At 45.1% G+C, this 9,411-nt stretch overlaps 1 protein-coding gene across 1 annotated transcript in view; it reads left to right on the top strand.

Moving 5' to 3' along the window:
- The first annotated feature begins 537 nt into the window (after positions 1-537).
- LOC149451867 (uncharacterized) overlaps positions 538-9,411 on the top strand; it is a 55,898-nt gene continuing 47,024 nt past the window's right edge. The window contains exon 1 of the mRNA XM_089690044.1: positions 538-916. The gene's annotated coding sequence lies outside the window, so the exon portion shown is untranslated. The remainder of the gene's footprint in view (positions 917-9,411) is intronic.

The raw sequence follows: 9,411 nt of genomic DNA, 5'->3' as shown, positions 1-9,411 counted from the left end.
TTTATTTCCATTTTTATGCAGGCATATGTCCTCTGGGGCAGTTCCCAGCCCCCCACATGCACTTTCTGTTGGCCAAACCCTTGGCTATTCACCTGAAAAAAGAGAGAAATTTGAGTTGACAGATTTAGCTTCCATTAACTTCATTGGGGTTTGGATTTGGCATCTGAGCTTTTGATATGTTCAGCGGAACCTCCAAGGATTAAACTAGAATGTTTCAGCTCAGCCCTGCGAGCAAGAAACTTCAACTTGTATGATATACAGCACATAGCACTAAAACAATACTGAAGCAGAGTGTCATCTTATGGAGTACTCTACTGAATAGAAAAAATACATGATTGTCACATTTGTCCAATTGTTTGCATGGTACAAGGAAACAATCCTTTAACAGTTGTTTATTGTGGAGAGAACTGAACTTTCTCCTCATTTTATTTTATGGAAAGCACCTTTGTCCACAGAACTTTATGATAGAACATTTGTCCTTGCAGTCCCAGGATAATACTTCTGCTATAGCTTTTCTATGATAAGACCTTCAGATGTGGCTGGGGTTCCTTGAGCAGTGGCTGATTGACCTACCTTCTGGTGGTGCCTATATAGTTCCAGGGCCAATGTCACTTGGAAGAGACTACACACAGAAAATCGGTTTTCAGCTTGCACACTAAAGAACCTTATCCCAGCATCCCATCATAAAATCATCAAGAAGGGCTGCACACGCTGACAGGAGGGACACCGATGTATCTACATCTAGAAGGAAAGTTGTGCACACTGTGAGACCAACGTTGTATCTACATCCAGAGAGAGAGAGTGCTATGCAGAGTGATAGAGGAAGTGCGGAGGTCTCTGGAGGGGATTCTCATAGTGGTCACCTTGGTTTGGATTAAGATCACTGCTTTTCTACTCCTCCCCAGCCATTTCTCAGGTGAGTGTCTGAGATAGTGATCCTCCAATATCTCCCCAACCTTGCACACCATACAATCTTGTCACTGAGATTTCTATGCAAAGTCAGCAATATAGATTTTATAGGATTGCGATGAACACACAATCCACTGACAGTCTATGTTGCCCCACTACCATCATCTATATCCGGTCGGTGTCTCTTCCAACATCACCCATGTCCAGCTTTTGTGCCCCCACTACCACTACCTATGTCCTGTCTGGTCTGGGTCCTTCCACTGTCATCTGTGCCTGGTCTTTGCCTCCCCACCTTCACCACTTACAGTATGTCTGGTGTGTGTCCCTCACCACTTGTGTCCAGTCTGTCTTTCCAACAATCAGTACCTGATCTGGGTCATACAATACCACCAATGGTGTCTGATTTCCCCTCCATTGCCACCACGTGTATCCTTTATATGTTCTCCCCAACACCAACGTTGCCCATCCTATGTCTCCCAACCACCTTCTCTGGTTTGTGTCCTTTGCCATCACCATAACCATCATCTGAGGCTAGTCTGTGTCCACCCCTACTGCCACCACCTATGTCTGGTCCGTGTCCCCCCTACTGCAACAACCTGTGTTTGGTCTATGTCCCCCCACCTCCATCAGCTATGCCTGGTCTATTCTCCCCAACCTGTGTTTGGTCTTTCCCCCTACTGTTAGCTGTGTCCTTTGTGTATCTTCCCCACCACCACCTTTTTCTGGTCTTTATCCCCCTACCATCTCCATCATCGTTGTCTGGTTTGTGCCCCCTCATCATCTCCACCTGTGTCTGATTTGTGTTGTTCAGCAAATTGGCACTGATAACGAACTATCTGAGAACCATGATGATCCATGAAATACTAAGTGTTCTGCGCCTACTGACTGTGGAAAGCCGTGTCCTCAGGATGATACAGTTTAATGAGTAAGGTAAAGATTTTGCAGATGCTGAGTGCAGGAAGAAAGACTTCTATAAATTGTAGTGTATTGTACGGCTTGCCAGTTCCAATTACCTGTGTCATGTGGATTCCTACAGTCAATAAAATTGAGAACGTTCACTTGTTTATTTTTCATATAATTTAATTTCTATGTTGAGGGTCCCCCAAACTTGATGTGCCCCCCCAAGGTCTAAATCCGGCACTGCCTATATCTGATATGCGCCCCCACTCACCAGTGCCACCTACACCTGGTCTGTGTGTGTCCCATCACTACCACCTGTGTCCAGTTTGTCCCTCCACCACCACCTTTGCTTGGTCTGTGTTCCCACCACCACCATCATCACTATCACCTTTATCTGGTCTGTGTTCCCACCACCACCACCACCTTTGCTTGGTCTGTGTTCCCACCACCACCATCATCACTATCACCTTTTTCTGGTCTGTGTTCCCACCACCACCATCATCACTATCACCTTTTTCTGGTCTGTGTTCCCACCACCACCATCATCACTATCACCTTTATCTGGTCTGTGTTCCCACCACCACCATCATCACTATCACCTTTATCTGGTCTGTGTTCCCACCACCACCACCTTTGCTTGGTCTGTGTTCCCACCACCACCATCATCACTATCACCTTTTTCTGGTCTGTGTTCCCACCACCACCATCATCACTATCACCTTTTTCTGGTCTGTGTTCCCACCACCACCATCATCACTATCACCTTTATCTGGTCTGTGTTCCCACCACCACCATCATCACTATCACCTTTATCTGGTCTGTGTTCCCACCACCACCACCTTTGCTTGGTCTGTGTTCCCACCACCACCATCATCACTATCACCTTTATCTGGTCTGTGTTCCCACCACCACCATCATCACTATCACCTTTATCTGGTATGTGTTCCCACCACCATCATCACTATCACCTTTATCTGGTATGTGTTCCCACCACCATCATCACTATCACCTTTATCTGGTCTGTGTTCCCACCACCACCACCTTTGCTTGGTCTGTGTTCCCACCACCACCATCATCACTATCACCTTTATCTGGTCTGTGTTCCCACCACCACCACCTTTGCTTGGTCTGTGTTCCCACCACCACCATCATCACTATCACCTTTTTCTGGTCTGTGTTCCCACCACCACCATCATCACTATCACCTTTATCTGGTCTGTGTTCCCACCACCACCACCTTTGCTTGGTCTGTGTTCCCACCACCACCATCATCACTATCACCTTTATCTGGTCTGTGTTCCCACCACCACCACCTTTGCTTGGTCTGTGTTCCCACCACCACCATCATCACTATCACCTTTATCTGGTCTGTGTTCCCACCACCACCATCATCACTATCACCTTTATCTGGTCTGTGTTCCCACCACCACCATTATCACTATCACCTTTATCTGGTATGTGTTCCCACCACTATCATCACTATCACCTTTATCTGGTCTGTGTTCCCACCACCATCATCACTATCACCTTTATCTGGTCTGTGTTCCCACCACCACCACCTTTGGTTTGTGTTGCCACCACCACCAACATCATCACCACCACCTCTGTCTGTTGAGTGTCGGTACGTTGTCCTGTGTCACCACTGCCAGTATACTGCTCTGTCAGTTAGTGATACATTATATCACGGCTCTCCAGTAAATACTTCATTCCAGAGATGGCTAGATGAAATTTTCTGGAATCTCTCATCCAGTGTGCGATCTTCACTTGGAAATGTACATTGTGTCTGTGTATCAGTATGCGTTACATTACCTGTTCACCTCTGAATTAGCAGTTGAAACAGTCTGTCAGTAAAAGTCCAAGGGAATATTTACACATATTGTGACCTCTGAAGATGATCTGTGTGATCACTTTTTAGAGGTTATTTGACAGGTGGTGAGGAGGCATTATGTCGGCTCCTCACCTCCTCCTCCTTCTTGCAGCGCACCATCTGTCTGTGTTCTGAGTCTCTAGACCAGGATTTGTCAATCAGGGTTCCTCCAGAGGTTACTAGAGGTTCCTTAAGCAATGAACAATTTCTGCCTCCCGCATCACCTTTGTAGCTATCTGTAAGAGGGGAATTCTTCCCACTAACCACAAATATAAGGAGCATTCTTCCCACTGACCATCACACTAATATACTGTGAGCTGTAGATATAATAAAGATTAGTAGGCATTCCTAAAAAAGCCAAAAAGTTATTTCAAGGGTTCCTCCATGTTTTTTTTTAAAAGAATATTTATTGGGTTTTAACACGGTAAAACAAGAACAAAATGATGAGGCAGTTATGACACCAATGTTTTTTGTTCCATAATGACACCAATGTTACATCATTTCTAGTCAGAGAGATAATGTTGCGGCAAATAAAATGTCCTTAGCGTGATGATAGCAGTTACGAAAAGGCATTGATATGATACTAAGGTATAAAGTTTGCGTAGATGAATAGCGAAGAAAGTGATGTGAGGAAGTGGTAGGCAAGAAGTTTGTGTGTAGAAATAATAGCCAGTAGGAATTATGCATTCAAGACTTGATATGATGTTGTGATTTGCCAGTAGATGATGTTGAATGGTTAAGATGTACACAGATGTCATCTGTTACCTACCAATAACATGTCAAAAGAAGGTAGAGAGAAAGGAAATATCTGAGAGTTTGGGAGTTGGGAGTAGGTGAAAAGGATAAAAGAGAAGTAAGAAAAGAGAAAGTTGGAGAGGGGGGGGGATTATGAACAGATGAAGTAATCGGCTTGGATGAGATTGTTGAAGAATGATGATAGGAACCTTATGGAAGCTGGAGTAAAGGAATATAGAGGAGTAGGGACTTGACTCGAACCTCTCCTTCCAACCGCATGTCAAATCACTCACAAACACATGCAGGCTCCATCTTCGCAACATCGCCAAGATACGTACCTTCCTCACCCCAGACACCACCAAACTTCTAGTACACTCCCTCATCATCTCACGCCTTGACTACTGTAATTCTCTTCTCACCGGCCTACCCAAGTGCAGGCTCTCCCCGCTCCAGACCATCCTGAACTCAGCGGCTAGACTCATCCACCTCACCACCCGCTCCACCTCTGCCACCCCCCTCTGCCTCTCCCTCCACTGGCTCCCGATTGCCCAACGCATCAAATTTAAACTCCTAACCCTGACCTACAAAGCCGTTCACAACACTGCCCCTGACTACCTCACCAACCTGATCACCAAGTACCGCCCTACCCGTACCCTTCGCTCCTCACAGGACCTCCTTCTATCCTGCTCCCTGGTCTCCTCCTCCCATGCACGACTGCAGGACTTCTCCAGGTCCTCCCCCATCCTCTGGAACTCACTGCCCCAATCCATCAGACTGTCGCCTTCCCTCCCCACATTCAGGCGCTCCCTCAAAACCCATCTCTTCAGGGAAGCCTACCCCACCCTCACCTAACAGCCATTCTCCCTCTTTCTTCCCACCCCTCATTCCCCTCAGCCACTTCCTACTGTACCTCTACCCCCTCCCTCCTAGATTGTAAGCTCGAAAGAGTAGGGCCCTCTTACCCCTCGTACGTTGTTTGTTGTTGTTGTACTGTGCCATGTATTGTCCCCCCTATTGTACAGCGCTGAGCAAACCCTTTGGCGCTATATAAACTCCATGTAATAATAATAATAATAATAATAATAATAATAATAGGGAGAATTGTACCTAGGTAGATTGAAGAGAGATGAAAGAATGAGGGAGAAGAAGAAAAGGGAGATGAAAGTCAGTGATTAGTAGTTGAGGGGTTCCACCATGAGTAATGTGGAAGAAGTGTCACCCTCCAATTGACTGGTGTGGGTCTATGTTGTGATGATAGTGTCGAGTGGGTATATAAGCCTAAATTAAGAGATTAAATAGTGGGTCAAGATACAGTTGAGGTGAGGATGGAGAGGGAGTAAAAGAGAAGAGGAGAAGGTCAGTGAAAGTAAAACATTGCACTTTACCAACTTAGTAATTGAATCTAAAGTCAACTAGTCAAATAGATGATAGTTCCGATACCACCGGCTTCGTGGGAGGGTTTCATTGGACGAGTTAAAATGTTAGAATTCTGGATAAAGGAGGCCTGCTCCTGTACGGATAGCGATCCTGTAAGATAGGAGCCGGGGAGGTGATTAGATTGAGTCTATCCAGACGTAGAAGGTAGTTGAGTTCTTGTTTGATGTCCGTCATAGTTGGATGGCAGTTGGAGACCCATTTTTGGAGAATGACCCATCTTGCTATTAGGAGGCATGTTGATATCCAAGATTTATTATTTCTGAAGGATGACGTTTGACAGGAGAAGAGACCAATGACTGGCTGTTCCATATAGCGGAAGAGTAATGGTAGCGGGTGGATGGGTAGCCGGAAGGTAGTGATAACGGATATGAAATTTACCACTTGATTCCAGAATGTGGAAATAGCAGAGCAGAGCCAGAATCTATATTGTATTGACGGTTTTTGAGTTCTACATAAAGGGCAGGTAGACAGAGCTGGGTCAGTCTTGGAGTAGAGACAGGGCATGTAGGCACGGTGTAGAATCTTAAGTTGTTGCTTATGCCAGAATTCATTGTGATTGAAGGCAAATGTGGAATTGAAGCCTGATAGTAATTGGTCAGCTGTGAATGCGTTATTGAAATCTTTGAACCAGGATTTCACAGCATTGAATGTCTCAAAAGGTTTGGCATATAGAAGGTTCAGCGGTCTATATATGTTTGAAAAGTATTTTCGAGAGTTCGCCAAGACATCAATAAATGTCGACTGAAATCTGGTAGATTTAATAAGTGCAACGGAGTTGACAAAGTTCCTTACTTGAAGCATATAGAAAAAGTGATGTGCTGGAAGTCCGTAGGTTTGTAGGACACTGTTGAGAGATTTTGGGGAATCCGTAGAGGTGTCGTATAATTGTTGTACCAAAGTTAGGTTTTGAACTCTCCAAGTGTCATAAGCATCATGGGATTGTGGGGGAGGAAAGGAAGGGTTTTGGTGAATAGGAAGAAAGCGTGAGAGCCACGGGGAGACCCCTAGTTTACGCCTGACTTCCCTCCATGTAATAAGGGTATCACGGATGAGGAGGTTATGTTTTAGGCGGGGTGGTAGTGACATTGGAGTGTAATAAGGCTGAGAGATCATAGGGATGTGCTAGTGCAAATTCAATGCGGTAATTGGAATATTTGGAGGATTGGGTGAGCCAGTCTAGGCCTATACGAAGCAGGCATGAGAGATTATAAATTTGAACGTTTAGGAGGCCGGAGCCTCCCTCGCATCTTGGTAGGAATAATTTAGCAAGTGCTATGCGGGGACGTTTGCCTTTCCATAAAAATGTTGATATTGCCCGATTTAGCCTCGTTATGGCACTGTGTTTAAGGAGAAGAGGTATGGTTTGAAGCGGGTAGAGAAGTTTCGGAAAACTTACCACCTTAAAAAGGTGGGATCTGCCCAGGAGAGAAAGCGGTAAGTCCTTCCACATTTCCAATCCCCCAATAATTTTAGCGATTGTGGGCGTATAGTTTAGCGTATATAAAGATGAAGCTAGTTTCCCTATCTTTATGCCTAAATAAGTGATATATTTAGTAGCGATTTTAAAGGTCGAGTTTTGCTTCCATACCGGGAGGCGGGAGTGAAACAATGGAAGCACCTCACTTTTAGAGAAATTTATGCGGAGCCCTGAGCAAAAGTGGAAGGAGGAGAAAATATGTTGAATATACGGTAGGTCGAGGTAAAAATTAGAATGTCATCTGCAAACAAGACAAGCATCAACTCCTGTTGCCTGATTGTGATGCCATGAAGGTCAGAGTGAAATAAGAGGAAGCGTGCTAATGGTTCTAGGGCCAAGTTAAAAAGTAAAGGGGACAAAGGGCACCCCTGTCTAGTGCCCTTGTGGAGTTGAATAGGGTTGGATATGTGACCTGCTGCCATAACTCGGGCTGTTGGGGATGAATACATGGTTTGGATCAGATGCATAAAAGGGCCTTCAAATCCAAACTTCTTTAGTGCTAAGAAAAGCCATTCAAAATTGACGTTGTCAAATGCCTTTTCAGCGTCTAATGAGATTATTGCTGCGTCTAGGAGTGTGCTGTTAGAAGCTTGACTCAGGGCGGATATCACCTTCTGAATATTCAAAGCTGCTGAACGTCCCTGCACAAAACCCGCTTGGGAAGGATGAATAGGTGGGTAGAATAGTTGCTAGGCGAGAGGCGATAATTTTTGACAGGAGTTTTGCATCGAGATTCAGCAGTGATATTGGACGGTACAATCCAGGTTCCATCGGGTCTTTATCTTTTTTGGCAATCAGTTTAATGTGGCCTTGGAATCCGGAGGGAAGGTAGTCCCCTCCTGCCTGAATTGATTGGAACACTGATTGTAAGGTAGGGGAAAGGGTTTTGGCCATGAAATTGTAAAATTTGGCTGTATAGCCATCAAGCCCCGAGGCTTTACTGTTCGTGAGTGATTTAATAGCTAGCGATACATCCGCCTGAGTAATGGGAGCGTTTAAAGCCTGGAGTGAGGTTGGGTCTAACTGTGGCAAAGTTATAAGGTTCATGAAGGAGGTGGCTTTAGTAGTGTTGTCAGTATCCATCGTGGCGCGGCTCTGCGCAGGCGCGGTGCGCTGATTTGCACTGGCATGCGGGCGCTGGGTCCTGGGCGGCCGCGATGGCGACTGCACTCGCGCATGCTTACTCAGGATCGTGGGCGCGCGCCTGGCATCAATGACAGTGCAGGGCACGCTATTTAAATCTGCTCTGCACTGACACAGGTTGCCGTATGGTCTAATCTCCCTGTTCCTGCTTCTGTGTACCTGTTATTGATTGCTGCTGACCCTGCTTTGATCCTGGAACCTCAAATCAGGATACCTCAAAAAAATATAAACTCAATATAGTGCATTATCATTACAACAGAAAAAAGCACTCGTGAAACTAAAAGTGATTCCTCCTAAACTCCCACCCGTGACAAATCAACACTCCAAAAATGTGATTTAGTGCAACACTCCACAACCAGTGTCACCATCCAAATGTACTAAATACCATTACCCTCTCATGGAAGATCACATGCATCAAAATGAAATAGTGCCATCTCTCTTGTGATATAAAATACCATTACCCTCTTCCAATGCAGACCAAGCAAAAACTCCTTCAAGGCAGTCCAAAATTTCCCCCTCTCCGGAAGCTTCCTGCTGCTTCCAATCCACCTTCCCCGTTCCTCAAAGGGGCAGATAATACAAGACTCAGTGGAGTATATAAAAAGGAATTCACAAATTTATTCACAGCTTACATAGAGAACGCCAGCGTCCATCCTCTCCCACAGTCCATATAGCTGAACTCCAGTATCCAAGATGGCCGTGCCGCTCCTTCCGGTTTGAAGTTGTAGTGTTACGTCCTTACGTCCCCAACGTTTGAAAAAGCACTATATATTGAAAAAGCACTATATATGGACTCATATGTGGACATTTGCTGATATATGTTGTTGCACTGTTGGGGGTGGTAGAGGGAGCATCGAAAAGATATTATTTATATTTTGTTTACACTTTCAAGGGTGAGAGTGATACTTTTCGTAGGGATATTTAGAGTTTGTATTATATCTGC

The sequence above is a fragment of the Staurois parvus genome, unplaced genomic scaffold (genome assembly GCF_062004578.1).
Source record: "Staurois parvus isolate SC_StPar_1 unplaced genomic scaffold, SC_StPar_1.0 ptg000512l, whole genome shotgun sequence".
In the NCBI taxonomy this organism is placed as follows: Eukaryota; Metazoa; Chordata; class Amphibia; order Anura; family Ranidae; genus Staurois; species Staurois parvus.
The sequence above is the reverse complement of the archived record's forward strand: the minus strand, read 5'-3'. Positions and strand labels throughout refer to the sequence as shown.